Source organism: Delphinapterus leucas, chromosome 10 (assembly GCF_059928025.1).
Source record: "Delphinapterus leucas isolate spDelLeu-1000000601 "Yukka" chromosome 10, BTC_Dleu_Yukka2, whole genome shotgun sequence".
NCBI classification, from domain to species: domain Eukaryota; kingdom Metazoa; phylum Chordata; class Mammalia; order Artiodactyla; family Monodontidae; genus Delphinapterus; species Delphinapterus leucas.
In genome coordinates this window covers 16571490-16592909 of record NC_143138.1, presented here as the reverse complement: position 1 = coordinate 16592909, position 21420 = coordinate 16571490, and the positions used below count along the sequence as shown (strand labels likewise).

The 21420-nt window shown below is 40.4% G+C and overlaps 1 protein-coding gene and 1 non-coding gene across 2 annotated transcripts in view; both read right to left on the bottom strand.

Annotated features, from left to right (window-relative positions):
* CDKAL1 (CDKAL1 threonylcarbamoyladenosine tRNA methylthiotransferase) overlaps positions 1–21420 on the bottom strand; it is a 648803-nt gene that overhangs the window by 133661 nt on the left and 493722 nt on the right. The window lies entirely within an intron of this gene.
* Positions 20354–20425, bottom strand: TRNAQ-UUG (transfer RNA glutamine (anticodon UUG)). Its single transcript has one exon. It is a non-coding gene; the product is annotated as a tRNA-Gln (tRNA).

The following is a 21420-nucleotide window of genomic DNA, read 5'->3' as shown; positions in this document are numbered from 1 at the left end:
TGAAATAATTTTTATTTTTCTTATTCTTAATTGATCTAATAGATAACAGATAAAATAATAATAGCAACAATGTATTTGATTATGTATGCTTAAGTATATGTGAAATACATTACAGCAATGATACAAGGGATGGGAGGAAGGAATTAGGGTTATTTTGTTATTACAAGGTATTCATACTACCTGTGAAGTTTTATCATCCTATGTAAAAGTGGATTTCTTTTACTTGGACTAGCTGTAAATGTATATTGCAAATTCTAGGGCAACCACTAAAATAAGTTGTTCTTTTTGTTTTTGTTTTTTTAAAGTATAAATGATATGCTAAGAAAGGAGAGTTTCAACACACTTATTTTTTCCTGCTCCCTTTCGGGCAGAGAGCCTAAGAAGCGGTTAACGGATTAAGTGGCGAGTCGCAGCAGCGAAGTAAGAATGAGAGAATAAGGAGCCCAGGAAACTCACCAATTGGACAATCAGGTTCTGAATAGCTGACCTGTGTGTCACGCAGGGGCAACGATGGTGCCGTGGGGACTAGGAGACTGTGGCTCTAAATACATTCCAAGAGGCTGGAGTCCAAGTTCCAGGTAATAACGGCTAGGGATCAAGGACTGGTCAGTTACTACATGACACGGAAAGGACACGCATTCCACCTCAGGAACCGTATCCTGAGGCAAGAGGGTGGAAACAGCCAAGAGTTGCAAGATAATAACAAAGACTGAGAATCCGAAGGGTTGTTGGTGAAGAACTAGGAACTGGGAGAATCACAGTGAGGTCTAAGGACTAAGCAAAGCAGTAAGAGACACTGAGGTCGGGGAGAAGAAATGAAGCAGCCAGGAAGCCTGCAGAGGTTGAGTGCAGGCCGCGGCCCCCAAGGATGTGGTCTGAGGCTGAGGCAGCTCTGGGATCTTCTGTTACGCTTCCTGCAGGGGCAGGTTCCCCTAGTCAGCGTGTGGGCAACGCGGACCCCATTAAACTCAGTCTGAAATGGGACAGCATTTGGTTGAAGAGGGAAAATAGTACGGTGTACTGGGGAGGTCAGCTTTTGATAAAAGCAGAAAGAAAAGAACTGAGTCTATAGATAGATTATGCCATTTATACTGTAAGAAAGTAGGTCGAGTATAGGAATGCTGAGGCAGAGAAAAAAGACGTAGCTTTGTTGAATCAAAGAAATGGCTAAATGATTAGAGCACACAATGCAAGAAATGTGACAAATGATCAAATTTGAGCTGCAGAAAGAGTTTTGTTACGCTGTTAGAGATGGAGCATGGGAGCAAGGCTAGAGGCTGAAGACTGCGAGAAGAGGGTCCAGTGGTTCTGCAGAAATGACACCATCCCAAAGGCAGCGAGGGGCAAGGGGAGTAGGTGGGATGGGCGTGAGAAAGAGCTAAGAGGCAGGACAGGCGGCACTTGGTTAGACAGGAGTACACGACAGGGGAGAGCAGAGGATGACTCCAAGATTTCTGACGCAGACAGCTGAAGGGAGAGAGGTACCCTGCACTGAGATAAGGAATCTAGACTGACAAGCAGGTTTGAGTGGTGAGGTGAGGGGGCAGGGAGTTCAGTTTTGAATATAGTGACATTTGGAGAGCTAATCTGAAAGAAGTTAGACATAAGTGTATGGTGCTAAGAAGAGGTGCTAATTATCAGAAAAATGCAAATCAAAACTACAATGAGGTGCCACCTCACACTGGTCAGAATGGCCATCATTAAAAAGTCTACACATAACAAATTCTGAAGAGGGTGTGGAGAAAAGGGAACCCTCCTACACTGTTGGTGGGAATGTAAGTGGCTGTTGGTACAGCCACTATGGAGAACAGTATGGAGGTCCTTAAAAACTGAAAACAGAGTTGCCATATGATCCAGCAATTCCACTCCTGGGCATATATCCAGACAAAACTATAATTCAAAAAGATACATGCACCTCTATGTTCACAGCAGCACTATTTACAATAACCAGGACATGGAAACAATCTAAATGTCCATCAACAGATGAATGAATAAGGAAGATGTGGTACATATATACAACGGAATACTACTCAGTCATAAAAAAACCCCAAATAATGCCATTTGCAGCAATACAGATGGACCTAGAGTTTATCATACTAAGTGAAGAAAGTCAGAAAGAGAAAGACAAATACCATATAATCTCACTTATATGTGGAATCTAAAATATGACAAAACAGAACTCATCTACAAAACAGAAACAGAGTCGCAGACATAGAGAACAGACTTGTGGTTGCCAAGGGGGAGGGATGGACTTGAAGTTTGGGATTAGCAGATGCAAACTATTATATGCAGGATGGATAAACAACAAGGTCCTACTGTAGAGCACAGGGAACTATATTCAATATCCTGTGATAAACCATAATGGAAAAGAAATGTGAAAAAAATATGTATATATATGTACTGTATAACTGAATCACTTTGCTGTACAGCAGAAATTAACACAAAATCATAAATCAATTATATTTCAATTGAAAAAAAAGAAGAGAGATTTGGGAGTCATGAGCCTACTGGTGTAATTTAAAGGGGGAGAGGGGATATGACCGCACAGGGAATATAAGGACACAAGAAGATTAAGGTTAAAATCCAAGCAAATAATACCTCTCTGGCTACTGGGCCGGGTATCTGCTTTGGATTTCATATGTAAAATGAAGGAGTTGGATTAGGCCAGTGGTTTTCAACCCTGGTTGCAGGTTAGAATCACTGGGGAGCCTCTAAAGTATATGCATGCTCTGGTCCTAATCCCTAGTGATGCTGATTTAATTGGCACGGTGGGACCTACGCAAGTGTATTATTTAAAAGTTCTTGAGTTTTCCTATGAGCAGCCAAAGTTGGGAACCACTAGCCAAGCTGATCCCTAAGGTCTCTTCCAACTGTTAACGTCTATTCTTCTCTATCAGTTCCACACTGTCTTTCAGCTGCTGCCATCCTGGGCTGTGAATTCTATCAGGCATTCCCATTCTTAATCTCCATATTATGCCTATAGCTTTGCCTTATTTCCTGACTTCTTCCTTTACTTAAAAATGGACTCTATGCAGGAATTCCTCTGGGGCACGTTGAGGCTTTGGCTGCAGAGAACAGGCTGCTCTTACATATTTAGTTCCCTATGTGGTGGGAGCTTTTTAAAAATCAGTGGAAAGCTAATTTAATAAATCTGAACCTTTATTTTGTTATCAACGTATAAAACATTAGAGGCTTAATTAAAAGCACTTGACATTATCAGCGCTCAATCACAACCTCACTTTTATATCGTAGGTTTTTGGCTGGTGTCCCTAAGATGATGAGAATCACTCAAGACCACCGAGAAGAAGGAAAAACAAGTCCCTGGAATTTAAACAGTCGACCCCCAAATTTAGAAATCAATTAAAAAAGTCAGTGATGTGAAGTATGTTTGGTGATCAAAAATACCCCAAGATACTCAGGGAAACACACAAACTTCAAAATACCACCTGCTTTTCCTTTGTATGGTACATATATACAATACTTCTGTGTTCTATGAGGAACAACTCTACTGGGAGGATGGTAGGAAAAATAAAAATCAAGCTTTATTTATTTTTTCACCTCTCACTTTCCAGTAAGATCTGCAACATAACGGAAATGGCAATGAACGCTGCTGGCTGGAGTCCTAAATTTCCTTCTCTCCCTCCTGTTACAGCAAATTCAAGGAGAGTTACCATATTCTTTAGTTTCTCCAATCTTCACAGTGCGGGGCCCAGTATAACCTCCATTCTTGGAAGACACTGAAACAGCAGACTTCTGAGAGGGGAAGTTAGAAAATGGGTAAGTGAATTTGTTCACCCGACTGTAATGGTGCTCAAGTAAAATAACCAGGCCAACGTGGAAACGCAGCACTGATTTTAAAGCACAGCAGTGTCGGCGGGAAACTTTTCCCTGGCCTTACGGTTTCTAAAGTAACCTCAGTGGAATGAAGGTGCAATAATCAGCCTCTCGTTTTCGTAGCGCGGGAGGTGGAGGAGAAGTGGCACCATTTATCCTGGCAGATCCTCAACTAAGCAACAAATGCCGGAAGAAAATGCAAAGAGGGAATTCTGCATTAATGCAGTGGTACCTGATAAAATAAAAGGTAAGTAGCCATATCTCCTTATATCAAGCTCACCCTACTTTCTAAAGAGAACATTTGTTTGCAAGGAAAGGTCATTCTTTGAAAACAAAGGCATGGCTGGCACCTAAGGAAGGAGACTTAACCAGTTTGTGGTGCTAGGTGTTGCCGAAACGAAAAGCCATTACAAGTAGTTGGAAAAGAAACAGCCTTTCAATGTAAAACAAATCCCTGCAAAAAGACGAAGTCAAAGGGGGCTAAGCACCACACACCACACACAACGGTTCCTTTCAAGATCCTCTGTACAGTAACTTCTGGGTGCTCCAAAGTAGCACATGAGAACATGAGTTGCTATGAATATCAATTCAATATCACTTATCTTCACTCTGCCCTTCCAACGAACCACAAAAGAGACTTAACTTGACCTCTTATCTGGATTACTGTAGTAATATTTTCTTTCCTGGACTACCTGAGTCCAATTGTCACCCTCTAAGTCAAGAACTGGCAAAATGGGGTCTGTGGGCCAAATATGACTTGCTGCTTAGTTTTGGGCAGTCTGCAGTTTGTTTCTACATTTTCAAATGGCGGGGAAAAAAAATCCACAGAACAAGAATACTGGTTACCTGTGAAAATTATATGAAATTCAAATTTCCGTAAAGTTTTATTAGCACACGGCCATGCTCATTCATTCACATATTGCGTGTGGCTGCTTCTGTGGACAATGGCAGCCTGGATGGCTCCAACAGAAGCCCTAGGGCCCATAAAGCCAAAAATACTTACTACCTGGCCCTTGACAGAAAGAAGCTGCCAAGCCCTGCTTTAAATCATTGGCATGCAATCCTGACTGCACACTGGAATCACAGGGGGATTTAAAGAATACTGATGTCTGGGTGCCATCATTAGAGATTCTGATTTAATTGATCTGGGGTGCAGCTTGGGATTTGGAATTTTAAAAATCTTTGCAGGTGAGGCTGACGTAAAGCCAGGGTTTAGAACCAATGCTTAACCCAACTCTGTCCTAAGGCCAGAGTGAGTTTTCTAATGCATGGTTGTCTGCTGTCACTCTCCTCTTTAAAAACCTGCAAGGGCTCCCGTGCTCAGAGAATCAAGTTTCAAGTACTGCATTAGGGCTTTGGCCCACTTTCCCCACTAACACCAAAGACAATGTCTTGTTCCTGGCTGACCCCACATTTTCTCGAGTTCACATCTTGCTAATGCTATTTCCTTGGCCTGGAATGCCTTCCCTACCATCTCCATGTATTAAATTTATTCTGAAAAGCCCGGTTCTAAGATCCTATCCTTCTTGCTGGATCCCCCTCCCTCCCCCAAACAGAAAGAACCTTTTAAATTACGTGCTTCCCCAGTTCGCTTCACCACTCTCCCTGTGTGTCACTGCCTCCTTGGGGCAGAAGCCATGTCCTGGTTGTCTGGGTAGCATCTCTTCCCTCCACAAGGCTTTATTAAAGTGCCTTGCATGTGGGAGCTGTTCAGTAAATGCTGCCACCCTCTTCATCCCACAACATTTTGGTTTAATCTTCACTGAGCCTCCTAGACCCTCAAATGAGCCACCCAAGTCACCTTTTCCCTCCAGGCTCTCTATCTGTGAATACAACACTCAACTTGTATAACCTCAGCTTCTGCATCTTCCTTTGTCCTCATTCTCCCTACAGAGTCCTGCTGCCCCCACCTTATATGACTCTAATCACTTGCCCCCTGAGTAACCTGGGTACCTCTGTGGACGGAGGCCACCTCAGCATTCCTTGGTTATTCCTCTGTGAGGAGATAGCTGCTGTTCCGATTCCTCATAAGAGCCTCCCACCAGTTTTCCTGTCTTCATTCTCACCCTCTATATCTAAAATACATTCTCTGAGCTTTAAAAATTAGCTATTAAATCCCTATGTTCACAGCAGCACTATTTATAATAGCCAAGACATGGAAGCAACCTAAATGTCCATCCATAGAGGAATGGATAAAGAAGAGGTGGTACATTTATACAATGGAACACTACTCAGCCATAAAAATTGAAATAATGCCATTTGCAGCAACATGCATGGACCTAGAGTTTATCATACTAAGTGAAGTAAGTCAGAAAGAGAAAGACAAATACCATATGATATCACCTATATGTGGAATCCAAAATATGACACAGGGACTTCCCTGGCAGTCCAGGGGTTAAGAGTCCGTGCTTCCGATGCAGGGGGTGCAGGTTCTATCCCTGGCCATGGAACTAAGATTCCCACATGCCATGTGGCCAAAAAATACTACTACTACTACTAAGTTAATTAATAAATTAATTAAATATGACACAAATGAACTTATCTATGAAACAGACTCACAGACAGAGAACAGATTTGTGGTTGCCAAGGTGGTGGGAAGGGATGGATTGGGAGTGTGGGATTAGCAGATGCAAACTATTATACGTAGAATGGATGGACAACAAGGTCCTACTGTAGAGCACAGGGAACTATATTCAGTATCCTGTGATAAACCATATGGAAAAGACTATGGAAAAGAATGTATATATGTGTATAACTGAGTCACTTCGCTGTACAGCAGAAATTAACACAAAATTGCAAATCAACTACACTCCAATAAAATAAATTTTTAAAAAACCTTCAGGTTTAATAGTATCACTTATTCATTCATTTGCTGCACTGACTGTGTGCCCATCCTGCTGCAGGGGCCATACTAAGCACCGGTGAAGACAGACAGCAAGTCAGATGAGGCCACGGGACTCAACAGAACTTATAAACTAGCGGGAGAAATAATTACCACACTTAATCACAACCAGGAACACAGTAACCAAATGTTTGCTAAATGAATTGCAAAAATTCTGGGTATTAACATTGGGTGTAACACTGCTTATTAAGTGGCTGTGCTAATGAATGACCTGTTTATGGTTTGTACACAGATTACTAAGTCAAATGCAAATTTATTTTATGTTGGATAGAATTATTTTTATAACTATAAATGGTACTTTAAGATGATAATCGTAAAAACTCCAGAATTTGAAACTTATTTCCACGGTATTCCGCTTTTGAGTCAACTTATATATATGCACAACTTTTTTGTGTTAGCACGTCTGCATTCTCATAAATGCTTGCTCCTTTCTCTGACAAGTTATATACAGGATAGGGGAATGACATCACCAGTATCTTTTGCCAGGTAGAAAAATATTAGGAAAGGACAAAGTCAACAGCTGTTAAGTCATGGATTACTCTTACCTTAAAAATAAATAGGTAAATAAAACAACCAATAACAGTTCAAAATATAGTCAGATAACTGATTTGCTATCCATATATTTGATACTAGCTTTTATAACGTACCCCCAAACACCTGATTGTGCAAGAATAAATATTACCTCCCCACCGAGGTCCTCCATCTCCCCCACCCTGTCCCTGTGGTTAATCTGAAGCTAAGCAGTTTGACAAAGGAAAGAAAACTGGGTTTAATCTGATTCCTGTAAAATTTGTTTTCACACAATTTTAGAATTTCTAGACCAATCATACATATAAACATTACCAATGCATGAGAGGTTTCACTGTTATTTCTAAAATTTAAAAAATTCCTTTAACATGTGACAACTATTCTCACCGCAGTATTTTAGAATTACCAGTTACACTGTCAAAACTCTCGAAGTCTGGCTCATCACCACAACCCAGCAAACCATGGAGGGAACAAATCTGCTGCCATCTATGTGCTACACCGTCTTTATTTTTACCTTCAAAGGTTTACTATGCTATAAACTACTTGAAATTAGGGAGAGGGCAGGGACAAATGGTTTTATTTAACTTTTTTCTACTTATTATTGTTACAACGTCTGATGCCTGTAAACTGTTTTAGTAAGGACAAATTATATAATTGGAAAAAAGTAAAAATAGTAAGTCATATTAGAGATGTAACTATGAGAGAATAATATTTTGTGAGTGGATAAAATAAATGCGGGGTGGGTTTTTCTAATTAGTGTCCTGGAGTCCTATGTCCTTCTGTATTGTCATTAAATACTTTTCTTCCTTTCATTTACAGAGAGATGGTAACATGCTTTTACTAAATCTAACGTTCAATGAGCTTGGAGCCCAACATTGTGAAATACATAGGGTTGTACAGTCTGGATCTGCACAAACTCTATTAACGCTCAGAGCCTCATCCTGGCTTCCAGAAGCTAATCCACATCGCACCCAAGGGGGAAAATGATGAAAAAAGAATGGAGGAAACGAAATTTCTCTGACCCACAGATAAGCGGCTCTACAGTTCTAAAAACTGATCAAAACCAATACATCTCTTTCATGACCCCAAATAACCTCTGGTATCACCCCATTTGAAGAGAAGCTTGAAAATTGTTCTGTGCCAGTTACTGCTGAATCGCTAGATAAGCCCACAACTCGTTTTTATTATGATTCCACAACTGGGACCTGGAAGGTCACACATGACAATGTAGGTTTGATAACGCTCCTACTTTCTACATCTAATTTAGCACCTACTGTAAAAAAATCACTTCTATCAGCAACTCGACCATCACTGATATCTCTCTCTGCCCCATCACATCAATAATAAGAGTCTAAAATTCATTTCAGGGGTGGCTGGGCTTTTTGACCTATTTTCTCCTCTAGTACTACGTCAAAAATAGACTTATTTTTGTTCCATGTATTAAACATACACATTTTCTTTTTTATCTTTGGCCTTTATGACAGAGAGTCTTTATTTGATAACCAGAAGACAATTTAATATACAGCTCAATCTTCTCCATTCTCTCATCCTCATGTCACTTCAGAAATCAGTCGATTTTTTTTTTTATGTTGTAGAGCAAGGTTACTAGGCAAACAGCCAGTGGATGAAAGTTTCTGAGGCTGGCTCTAAGCCAAGCAATATTTTCAGCCACTGGCAAGGACGGTGCAGGGTGGGTGGGTGGGCTGTAGAGGCCTAGGAAATTAGAAAAAGAGCAAGACAGGAGGAACATAAAGTGGCTGAGGTTTGCCCTGTGCCCATTCCAACACTTCAGACAGCTCCGGCTAAACATAATTCATGTTACATAATAGCTTTCAAAGAAATTAATCCATGTTCACACAAGCAGGAAAAAATACCCAGAGAGGGTAAGTTTCTGTACCAAATGACAGGCCTGATCATTTTAAGTAATGAGAAAATGGGCAGAACACGATGCTTCTACTAAGTCCAGGATCCCAGACCTCCTTGGAGGCTGTAGGACTGTTATCCCATCAGCCAGGCTCTCTATTCTTAGGAGGCCTCTGCCCACCACCTCAGGGCTCAGAGTAGGCCTTCCTCCTCAGCCTTGGGATAAGGCTCTCGTGTCCCTGTCAATTTCTCATCTCTTGCCTCTCTTTCTTTCTTCTCTCCAAAGAGGAAGAGCTAAGAAGTGAGAAGACCCTGACATTCACTTATTGTGACTATTGTGTGCTTTCTGCTTTTTCACTGGGAGATGATCCTAAGGTGAAAAAAAAAAAGCCTGTAGGTTTAAACATACATGAATGTTTACAATGCAAAAGGACAAGAATATCTTAGAAAAAGCTCAATGAACTACCTATGATGATTTTAAAGGATTTATGCTTAACGTAACTTTAATCAATGTCAAAGTCCAAACCCCTTTTTTGACATTTATATAGTGCTTTATATTTTCAGAGTGTTCATAACTATAGTTCAATGATAAGCATTCATCCATCCACTCAAAGATTTACTGAACACTCCACGCATTTTAACAGCAATTAGCCGCCTTCCCTTCACCCTGTGACTGGATATACTGGCTTCCTCTATCACCAAGAGCAAATGACCATAAACTTCATTGTTTTTAAAAAAAATTCCAGAGCAATGTCGGAAGTTCTTTATGAACATATTAGTTGTAGAGGGATGCTATATGTTCTTCGTAGTTCTTTTTCTCTTCCAGTGCCAGCATCTTCCTAACTCTTTATACTCACGTGCACCTCAGCAAGTTTCTAGGTTGGAGAGTTCACCTTGATGTAATCTCTTTTTTGTGTATGTTGTTTGGTTCTAGCAACTCTCTTAATCCTAACCTCCCCGAGACATTTGCTTATCTTTTCAGTTGTTTTCCAAAATCACTTACACACACATACATCTAAAAGAGTCAACCTCAACAGTTTCCCAGCTGCCCTTTCCTATTTTTGCTTCCTTAGAAGTAACTACTTTTCAACTCTTTTAAGTTTATCCTTTCTTTTATCATATTGCTAAATAACATATCTTTATTGCTATTGTTAATTTTTTAGTATTAAATACTATGTATTGATTTCTCACTATGGAAGATGAGCTTTCATACCTTCCCCTGCCCACCCCATTTACTTGTACATTTCCCACCCCCACTTCCTGATATGATGACATCACACACATGCCATTTAGAATTCAGCTATGTAACAACTATGATTATATTTCCTTTCATGTATATTTTGTTTTCTCTGGAGTTTTAAAGAAAAGGTCACTTTCCTCATTTGCTTAATTTTCTATGTGCTTATTGCTAATTCAATCCCCAATTCTCTTCCACTTATCTAAGTCACTCTTCAAGAAGTTCATTCACACTATCCTTTTCATACTCTATCCTTTTCGTCTTCTTCCAAGTCTTTCCCTCAGACTAAATATTTAGTCCGGTTTCTCTCCAGCTCTGATTCATGGCTCTCTCATTTACCATTGTCCTGGAGATTTTGCTTGCCTCTCATCTGTGTTGAGTTGTCTGTTCCTTTATCTTATATCTTTTCTCAGCATACTCTTGTTTTGATGATGCCCCCAAATTCTCTAAAAGCCTCCTGAAAAAGCGCTATCTTGGAACCTGATTGATGCTTTGGTGAGATATTAAATTCTAGGATGGGAAACATTTTTCTTCAGAATTGAGAAGGCATCATTCATTTGTTTTCTGGGTGCCACTAAGAAGTCTGAAGCCATTCTGATTCCGGATCCTTTGAATTTGACTTGGATTTTCTCTCTTGTCTTAGTCTATTTTTCATACATACTGCTGGGCTCAGGGTGATGGCTTTCCGTCTGGCAATTCATGTCCTACAGTCATAGGAAATATCCTTGACTTATTTCATTGACAATTCCTTCCTTCTCTGTCCACTTATTTTGGAATTCCTATTATTTGAATGTTGGACCCTTCTCGATTGGTCCTCTAATTTTCCTTTTATTCCCCTACTATTTTCTATCTTGTTTCCTTTTGTTCTGCTTTCTGGAGGTTTCTTCTACTTTATCTTCTAATTCTACTGAATTTTTCATTTTGCTACCATGCTTTTAATTTCTAAAAATATTTCTTGCTCTCTAAATCTTTATTTTTGGCATCCTGATCTTGTTTCAGGAATATAATACCTTCTCTCATTTCTCTGAGAATAGCAAGGATTTTTTAAAAAGTTTTATTCTCCCTGCATAGTCCTGTGTCTTTTTTTTTTTTTTTTTCTTTCTCTCATCCCACTTCTGTTTGTTTGCTTTGGCCCTATTCTTCATGTCAGTTAATGGCTTTCCTCAGCTGTCTGGTAATCTTTGATTGCCTATTCAAGTTTAAGAGTAAAGTACTATAATGAACTGAACTGTGTCTCTCCCCAAATTCATACGACAAAGCCCTAACTCTCAATGTGACAGCATTTGGAGCTAGGACCTTTAAGGAAGTAATTAAGGGTAACAAGGTCATAAGAACAGGACCTTAATCCAATAGGACTATAAGAAGAAGAGATAGAAAACCCTCTCTCTGCACACTCAGAGGGAAAAGAACATGTTGGGACCCAGTGAGAAGGTGGCCGTCTACAAGCCAGGGAGAGAGGTCTTACCAGAAACCAACCCTGCCAGCACCTTGATCTTGGATTTCCAGACTCCAGAACCGTGAGAAATAAATTTCTGCTGTTTAAAGCCACGCTGTCTGTGGAATTTAGTATGACAGTCCTAGGAGACTGATACAGGGACTAAAAAGCTGACTGAAACTTCTGAGCCTATGCCCGGGCTTGTCAATGTCTTACTATAGGATGATCTGGCTAGACTGTTTAATTCTGGAACTTCTGATGTCAACATCTTTTAAGTCTTGGACTGGTCAGGTTTCCCAAAGAAACTCTTCCAAACTCTTGCTGGGAAGGTAGAGGCAGGTATGACTGCCGGCATTCTACCTGCTAAATGAACAAAGAGACATGTGATGTCCATATACTGACAGAATCTTCTTTACCCTCAACTGTGCCCCGTGGCCACCAGTCCAGAGACCTTGCATCTCCCTGTGATGATTAATTTTATGTGTCAACTTGACTAGGCCATGGGGTGCCCTGACATTTGGCTAACATTATTCTGGGTGTGTCTGTAGGGTTTTCTGGATGAGACTGACATTTGAATTGGTAGACTGAGTAAGGCAGATTTGCTCCCTTTAATGTGGGTGAGCTTTATCCAGTCACTTGAAGACCAAACAGAACAAAAAGCCTAAGTAAGGGGGAACTCCTCCTGCCTGACTGGATGGGCTGGGACATTGACTGGATGGGCTGGGACATTGACTGGATGGGCTGGGACATTGACTGGATGGGCTGGGGCATTGACTGGATGGGCTGGGACATTGGTCTTTCCTAGCCTCTGGACTTGAACTTTAACATCGGTTCCTTCTGGGTCTTGAATCCGTCAGCTTTAGGATTAGAACTTATACCACTGGCCCTCTTGGTTCTCAAGCCTTTGGACTTGAACTGGAACTACTTATCGGCTCCCTGGGTCTCCAGCATGCGGGCTGCCAATCTTGGGACTTCTCAGCCTCCATATATATATATATGTGTGTGTGTGTGTGTGTGTCTACATACACATCCTGCTGGCTTTCTTTCTCTAAAGAACTCTAACACATATCTCCTTCAGAGAATAAGCCTCCCGACTTCTGTCAGGGTAGGTGAAGGGATGTTACCTGGAAGCCTTAGTTGGGGAGGAAATAGAGAAATCTCACTGCTTCTTAAATTGTTGTCAAACAATCTTCTTCATTTTAGTCATCTCCCTTCCTGCCTCATTCTCCCTTCCAGAGGTGCCAGCCAATTCTTGGGCCACTTAAGAATTCTGTGGGGCTTCACTGGTGGTCCAGTGGTTAAGACAACGCGCTTCCACTGCAGGGGGCACAGGTTCGATCCCTGGTTGGGGAAGTTCCGCATGCCGTGAGGTGCGGCCAAAAAAAAAAAGAATTCTCTGGTATGCATTAAGTTGATTATCAGTTTGGATTTGGGCTTTTCCTCCCCACCAGGTAGGTATTTAGGTTTCCCTGGGGTGGCGAGGTTAGTTGTCAACTGTCTATCTCCTTGTCACAGCAACTTTGCTGTTGCTTCTTCTGTTTTCTTTATCCTTGTGGGGTAATAACGCCTAAAATAAAAATCTCTGCGCTGTAGTTTTAGTAGGATTTGGGACAGTATGAAATTATATCTGTCTTGAACTTTCTTTTCAAACTTGAAGCCAAACTTATCCTTTGAAAAATTTTTAGTACTCTTAAAAAAAACACCCTTAAACCACTTAGTGTACACATATACACATAACTTATAAACTTCTTTTACAAAAGAAGCAATGTAAAGAACATAGTAAATGATAATCTAACATTAGAATCCACTGTATAAAAGTGAAGAAGTTTTAGATAATGCTAGAAATTTTTTTTTTACGTTTTTCTTGTTTATTTTTATTGTGTTTTTAATGGAGAAATACATCAGCTGTTTTCAAAATAGTGCTTGAAAAATACAAGGAGTACAGATACTATAAAACAAAGCAAACTCCAGTCGTGAGATACTACACATACCATATGAAAAACATAGGCTGATATTCAGGTAATGAAAACTAGAATTAAAAATCTCCAACTTTCCAGCTTGGTAAAACAAGTACAGTTACACGAAACATTTAACAAACTAATTTTTCCCCAGTGTGTGAACAAAATGGCAAGACTAAATTTGTGCCTGGCAATTTCAGTGACACAATAGTTATTCGAAATACACACGTTCTGTACACACTTCACCTGATTTGTATGTATTCTGTTTGTGTATCTTTTCTTTTTTTAATGAATTTAATTAATTTATTTTTGGCTGTGTTGGGTCCTCATTGCTGTGCGCGGGCTTTCTCTAGTTGCGGTGAGCAGGGGCTACTCTTTGTTGTGGTGCACGGGCTTCTCATTACAGTGGCTTCTCTTGTTGTGGAGCATGGGCTCTACGTGCGCAGGCTCAGTAGTTGTGGCACGCGGGCTCAAGAGTGCAGGCTCAGTAGTTGTGGCTCATGGGCTTAGTTGCTCCATAACATGTGGGATCTTCCTGGAGAAGGGATCAAACCCATGCCCCCTGCATTGGCAGGCGGATTCTTAACCACTGTGCCACCAGGGAAGTCCCTGTTTATGTTTCTTTAATATATACACTAGTAGTATTCTTTTGTTCTAGAGGCTGTGCATGAGTAAATAAATGCCATAATGCATAAGGTCAGTCTCTACTGGCAAAGGGCATTTGAAAATTGCATGCTACAGCTCTTTGTTGTTCCAAACACAACAGATTCTGTGTTCTCTGAAGATTGTGCTCAAAGAGAGAAGAAACTGTGTTCTGGTTATAAAAAAAACAATCAAAGGTGTTACAGTTGTGCTTATTACCCTTTTGGTCTAGCTGGCACTTACAGACAGTCTTAACCTATACTCTTAATATACATACCATTCCTTGTAGGACAGCCATAAAGGTAAGATGAAATGTCAATAAAACGCTTGGTACAGCGTCTGCATATAGTAATCGCTCAATAAATGATAGCTCCTATTATCGGCTTGCAAACTTCTTAATGAGTCTTGCAATTAATGTAACTGGGACAGTTCAATCATATCACTTGTATTTATTATCTTATCACAAGCTAAAGTGTAACAAATGTCTGTGTAGCTATAGTTACAAATATATGAGACCCTCATAAATTTCCTTCATAAATGACTAGATATATATCTCCATAAAGTCAAAGAATGATGATGACTTTCACACAGGCACGGTGTACAACAACATTGGAAAACAATGTTAGCTACTGTTTTCTAACCATTACTTCAATTCACGTAGAAATTTCAATTTCAGCTGGTTGTATCTATGTTCAAAAGCAAAGAATTCCAGTATTCTCAAATCTTACTTTACAGAATTAGTATTACATTTATGGCTTCTCCTGCTTCACATCCCTTACCCTGGCTTATCAAGTTTGACATGATCTGACCCTTGTCCACCTCACCTACTTCATTTCCTACAAGTTTCTGCCTCACCACGATACTTCAGCCACATCGCTCTCCTCTTTGTTTCCCACGCCATCCCTTTCAAAGGCTATTGGGTGAGATATTCCTTCTGCCTACAATCTTCTTTCCTAGAATCTTGACAAGGCTGACTGCCTATTCTGATCTGAATTCATTTATCACTTCCACAGAGGCGATAACTTTGTGGCCTTTGGATCACAAAGGATCCATTCAGCCATTACTGATTCTATTAATCTATTTTAATTTGCTACATACTCTCTGGTATTTTGCCAACTTTTGTTTGCTGTTCTCCTCCCTGTGCACCGTGAGAGGAGCATCCTGGCCACATTGTGCATCACTGCAGTGTCACGCACATAGGAACCTAATACATACAGTGCTGAATGAATTGAGAGAAAAAGATCATAAAGGCAGTCCTCGTGATTACAAGTTAGGGCTGGCAAAAACCTTCAATCCCACACTTAAAAAATATTGGAGACTCTGTGACCACCTAGAGGGGTGGGATAAGGGAGAGTGGGAGGGAGGGAGACACAAGAGGGAAGAGATATGGGGATATATGTATATGTATAGCTGATTCACTTTGTTATAAAGCAGAAACTAACACAATTATAAAGTATAAAGCAATTATACTCCAAAAAAGATGTTAAAAATATATATATGGGAGAGTATTAAGTTTTAAGTCCTTATGTCTGGTTACTTGGGTCCCTTATATCAGACCTGAGTGCTTGACATGGGGTCTACCACGGAAGACTGGGCCTGAAAGCACAGTTTTTAAGGCACGGGAATGTTATCTTTTCTAAAAACCAGAAAACAGAAGTTTATTTATTTATTTATTTATTTATAGTTTATTTTTGCAGTACGCGGGCCTCTCACTGTTGTGGCCTCTCCCGTTGCGGAGCACAGGCTCCGGACGCACAGGCTCAGCGGCCATGGCTCAGGGGCCCAGCCGCTCCGCGGCATGTGGGATCTTCCTGGACCAGGGCACAAACCCGCGTCCCCTGCATCGGCAGGCGGGCTCTCAAACACTGTGCCGCCAGGGAAGCCCCAGAAGTTTATTTTTAAATAATATTTTTGTTTAATCTTTTAAACTGTTCACTTTCCAGGCCTTCAAGATTAAAAGATTACTAAGCATTGATAATTTTAACAATTAAACAGGTGTTAAAAACAAGGCAACAGGCCCAAAATGGAGTAGTCTGTGCTAAGTCTCATGTCAGCAAACCAAGACTTATTTATAGTTTCAGCTCTTCCAGAAACGGAATATTGAACCAGTGAATCAGAAATCACCTGATCTGAATTAGTGAGGTCATCTGCCTGATAGGCCCCTGCCATCCGTTGTAAGGAAAGTAACCTTGCAATAACCAATCTGCCTTTTTGCCCAGTAAAACTTCCTTGTCCTGCTCTCTTCTGCCTATTAAAGTCCTTCATATTGTAAGCTCCTCAGACCACCTCTCAATCTGCTAGACTGGATGCTGCCCAATTCATGAATTACTGAATAAAGCCAACAAGATACTTAAATTTTACTCAGCTGAATTTTTTTAAACACAGGTTATTAAAAAAAGTACCTATATTAAAATGTTTTCTTAAACTGAGATATTAACAGATGATTGGTTCTTCACCTTTTGTGGAATAGGATCCCTTTAAGAATCTAATGGGGACTTCCCTGGTGGCGCAGTGGTTAAGAATCCGCCTGCCAATGCAAGGGACACAGGTTCGATCCCTGGTCCGGGATGATCCCACATGCCGTGGAGCAACTAAGCCCATGCGCCACAACTACTGAGCCTGCATTCTACAGCTCATGAGCCACAATTCTGAGCCCGCAAGCCACAAATACTGAAGCCCGTGTGCCTAGAGCCCGTGCTCCGCTACAAGAGAAGCCGCAGCAGTGAGAAGCCTGCACACCGCAACAAAGAGTAGCCCCCGCTCTCCACAACTAGAGAAAGCCCGCACCCAGCAATGAAGACCCAACACAGCCAAAAATAAATAAATAAAATAAAATTATTAAAAAGAAAAAGAATCTAACGAAAACCAATGAATTCCTCCTCCAGGGAAAAAAAAATACTTATAGACTCTTCCACTGCTCCACACAACTTCAGCTGGTTTCCAGACCCTCTGAAGCCTATGATGGACTAACCCAGGCCAAGAAACGCCAGCACAACTTCAGATTCTTTTAGAATCTCCTCAAGGTACGGGAATTTTAGAACATTCATCTCACCACCTACTGACCTCATAAAGAAGGCCAGTTTATCCTTTTCTTGTTTCATTATTTTAAAAAATCAAGGAAAGTTAATGCTATAATTTTAATTTCCAGAAGCACAATATATTGTAAGATTGCATAGTGTGTAATTCAGGATCCACAATGTAGAAGCTATTATTTAACATGCTTTATATCATTAATTTTCAAGACTCTTAGTAACACAGCTTCAGTTGCCCCCCAAAAAAACAGTATTGGAGAGCCTAACATTAATGACAGAAATTAGTAAATGATGAAGGTATATAGTTCCGAACTTTTAAACAAGTTATATTCTATAACTGTGTTTTTAAGTTGTTTGTTTGGAATCGGGCAGTACTTTTTTCATTATAAGTGATGATTACATTCTGATAGAACTCCCATACCTCCCCAAACCCAAAACAATAACAACAAAAAACATCTAACCAATTATTTAACCTGTAGATCATGTGCGTTGTTTCAATTACATTTAAATGTTATTTATAAGCTGCTTCTATGAATTCTTTTCCAGTTTCAGGTCATATTGTACAAATCTTATAATGGTCTCTTTTTCGTTCTGTCTCAGATCTCTGTAAGCCCAGATTCTAGAAGTGCTGTACTATCTTTGTTCTTGACCTGTTTTTCTCTGCTAGGTTTTATATGAAGCATGTTCACTAACCAGATGTTCAAGTATGTTTTTCTCATGAATGAACCTGTTTATCAAAGTTAGTGTCTTTATGCAGCTTCTCCAGCAATTATGTGGTCAGTCTACATTTAATCTTTCATTCCATTCAACAGTCATTCATTGTTGGTGCCTGCCATCTATGAGGAAATGTCCTACTGTGGACAGGAAGTAAACTGAGACAGCAGTAAGCCATTCAGGTGACACAAATCACTGTGCACACTGGTCCTTATTATGGATGGCTTTAGGATATTTATATACTCCAAAAACATTGACCTTTTTGGGAAAACTGGCTTTTTTCTGGGAAGAATGCATATGTATATACATATATGCATGTCTGTATGTGTAGTAAATATTATATATATGTGTATATATATATATGTGTGTGTGTGTATCATCAGATTCTCAAAAACCACTGACCTAGAATTAGAGATAGATAAAATCTCCTATAAACTACTCAGTTGGTGTCCATGGAAGCCAATATTCTTGACATGTTTGATGTTCTGAGAGGGCCAGCTGAGCACCAGATGGGAGGGGGTGGAAGACAGTAACACAGGGAGTGGTGTCCTATCCTGCTCACGCCACTGGGCAAATCAAAAGACAGGAAGTGAAGCAGGCGCTCCCTCTTTAAGAGGCAGTTCAAAGCAGATCCTTTGGGAGTCTGAAGGCTCATTCCAGGTGGCTTCTCACAGCTTTAGTTATAACCCACATACAGTCCCTCTCCCTTGGAAGAGTTCTAATAAAGAACCGTTTTCCCCATCTCATCCTATTTCCAATGATGTTTGGCATCACTTGCTCAATCTTTGATAGACTGAGCACATAAATTGCCCACAGTTTCATGCTGTTTATGCTACTCATTGTTTTGTTAGGCTTAAGTGCTGAAGAGAAAGAATCCACAAGACCTATGGAAGGATAAGTGGACAGATATGGTCAAGTTAAGTAACACCTTACTAGTTCATAAGCAAGAGAGTCAGTAGGTCACAGAGATTCAGGACACCATCCTAATCAGTGATAGACACATAAATCTTTCCTGAAAAATATTTGTTTAGGACAACGACATCTAGATCTAGTAAGATAGTTAAGAATTAAAAATGAGAGACTATGGTATTTTTTAACCTTTGTAAACTTCCTCCAAGTTTTCATTCTGTTTTTCTGTTTTCAACAGACATCAGCAAAAAAGTCAAAGTGAAAAAGGAGTTTGGGCATAGCGATGAAGGGTTTAAACCCTGGGTCTTACCTGAAGCTGGTCTGGGGGTGAAAGAAAACATGGCAACTGTTGGGAAGGCAAAGGGAGGTGCCTGGGATTCAATGCCAGATTCTGACCCTGAACACTTACAGACACGCCTTACGATAGCTAGAGCAGCACTGCGGTCTGCTTATGGCCGCTGCCCATTGACCCATTTGGGCCCTATTATCTATTCCATGGGTGAAACACTGGGTAAATAATTTTACCATGTGAAGCCTCAGAGCACAGATTCCTACATCTTCAAGGTTGTCACGCTGGTTAAAGCATTTTGCCTTTAAATGAGTAAAAATTTGGCTCTAAAATTCTATACATTTAAAATAGAAATTGAGAATTCTGTATTTTAATTAAGTCAGAGCTTTATTTTAGGCACTGCTTTTCTTTCTCCCTTGCCACTATAATTTATTACTGATAGCATGGCTAGGAAGCAGAGTACAGAGCCAGAATGCCTGGTGTTAAATCCTAACTCCACCACTATCTGTGTGACTTTGAGTGAGTTACTTATACCCTTTGTGCCTCAGTTTCCTCAAATGTAAAATGGGGATAAGAACAGTCGCTACCCAGGGTTGTTGTGAAGATTAAATGCATCGATACACATAAAGCATCAAAAATGTGCTTGGTACATGGTGAACATTATACAAGGTGTAAGCTGCCAGCATCCTCTAGCTTACAAGCCGTAGAGATTCTTCCTGTAAAGTCTCTCTTGTTCATTCTTTTCTGTCTACTCCTAAATTCACCACCAACACTTAGACCTCTGTCACCTCATGGCAACGCGATTTCCTTACACTCTCAATTCCTGCCTGCAGCCTTTCTCCACTTGGATGCATCCTGCATATTCTTCCTAATTTCATCTTCCTACAATATTGCTGAAATTGCATCACTCCTCTGCTCAAAAACATCCAAACAGCAGATGTTGCCTACTAACTACAGATGATGTACTTCTTTTTTTTCCTGGCCACTCTGTGCAGCTTGCAGGATCTAAGTTCCCCAACCAGGGATCGAACCTGGGCCATGGCAGTCAAAGTGCCAAGTCCTACCCACTGGACCGCCAGGGAAGTCCCAGATGATGTACTTCTGCTGGCTCAGCTTGTGACTGTTATCTAGGTTCCCAGGGGCTAAGGTTGTGAGTCTAGGTGTGATTACAGAGTCAGAATTCCCTTGACTGGCCCCAATCCATCTTCTAAAAGGTCCTTCTCATGATTTACTATAACCCTGCATTTTAGAAGAACTAAACTCATCTAACTCATCATTTTCTAGAAACATCTTGTCCCTTACTTCTAATATCTTTCATATAGCAAAAACCTCAGCTTAAAAGTTTCTGACAGTGACCTTGATCACCACACTCACAAGCCTCTAAGTGTTAACAGCCTTTTGTATCACTCTTACAGCAGTGAAGACACACTGCCCTGTAGTACTGCCATTTACACCATCTTTTTCTTCTTTCTGGATTATGCTATTTCAGAATAAGGAATGCCTAGGAATCATCTTGATACCTCGTGTAGCACCCAGCCCAGTTCCTGGCATATAGAAGCTTATCTGATACCAGATAGATTAAGTAATGTTATCCTACCTGTAGCTTTAACTATAATTTTTAAAATAGCAGATCTGATTGCCAAAGTGATCGAGAGACTTAAATTACTCCCCAGAGCCATGTTTTTGGTCATCATGGGCACTATGCCTGCTGTGGTTACATCACACTTATGAGAGGTGCCGGCAGAGAGCCTTCTTTCAACTTCCAATCTGTCCCTGTTAACTCTGGCTGCTAACAGAAGATAAATCAAATTAAACTACTTCACAGTGGTCTTTAGGTTCTCTAATGGAATAGGATTTCAGGTACCTGACAAATTATCCATTTGCATAACCTTTCTAGACCTTTGAAGAACTCACTGATTTTCATTTTAATAGCATAAGATGAACCAAAAGGGCTGCTCCCTGGGGGGTCTTGGGGCTCCTGGGCTCTCTAAGATTTAATATCAAATTAGTTGGGAAGAGATCCATCAATTACTGGATCTTGGCATTAACTCTGTAATGTCCCCAGTGATTCCAATCA